General features: G+C 66.6%; 1 protein-coding gene across 1 annotated transcript in view; it reads right to left on the minus strand.

Annotated features, from left to right (window-relative positions):
• The window catches only part of Col18a1 (collagen type XVIII alpha 1 chain), a 72,170-nt gene that overhangs the window by 70,396 nt on the left and 1,080 nt on the right, over nucleotides 1-694 (minus strand). The gene's annotated exons all lie outside the window — the stretch shown is intronic.

Below are 694 nucleotides of genomic sequence, written 5' to 3' on the forward strand. Positions count from 1 at the left end.
CCTGCCCCTCCACCTGGCCCGCGTCCCGCCTTCCACCCTGGAGCCGGGAGCCCCTTTCAGGAGAAGGGGGCGCTCGGGGGCTTCGGGGAGAGGGCAGTGGGTTTCCAGGACAGAGCCCGCGTGCGCACCCGAGTGGAGGCCGCGCTGAGGACTCGCCTAGCGAAAGGTGTCCAAGGCGGAGGGGCTCGGGTCTGTGTGTGTGCCCCGCTGGGCCAGGGCACGCTTTTCTGTGATGGTTCAGGCTGTGCACGTAGGTGAGGTGTTCACATGCCTCTGCGGGCTGCCGCAGTCCCCGGCCCGTCTGTCCCTCCGCTCATCAGGCAGCCCTGCTCCTGGTGGAGGTAGAGCTGTGAAGAGGCAGGAGCTGCCCTTCCTCCTGCCGGCCTCCGGGCCCCTCCTCCACCGCCCAGCGCCCAGCGCGTGAGTCCCAGCTGGGGCTGGGAAGCTCGCAGGTGGAGGTGCTCCGTCCTGGAGCAGCCGGGGCAGGGTTGAGCCTGTGTTCCCAGCCTGGTGGGGCAGCGCAGGAGGTGGCCTGGCTCTTTCCACACATCCTGAAGCTTATTCTTCAAGGGGCCTTGGAAGTGATTAAAAGTGCTCCCGGGACCAGAGCACAAAAATGAGGCGTTCTCCTGGAAGCGCTGGACCCAGCGGTCAGAAATGTGTTACACTCGTTTTTCAGCTCCCCCCCCCCCGC

Source organism: Fukomys damarensis, unplaced genomic scaffold, assembly GCF_012274545.1.
Source record: "Fukomys damarensis isolate Sample0158 unplaced genomic scaffold, DMR_v1.0_HiC HiC_scaffold_24, whole genome shotgun sequence".
In the NCBI taxonomy this organism is placed as follows: domain Eukaryota; kingdom Metazoa; phylum Chordata; class Mammalia; order Rodentia; family Bathyergidae; genus Fukomys; species Fukomys damarensis.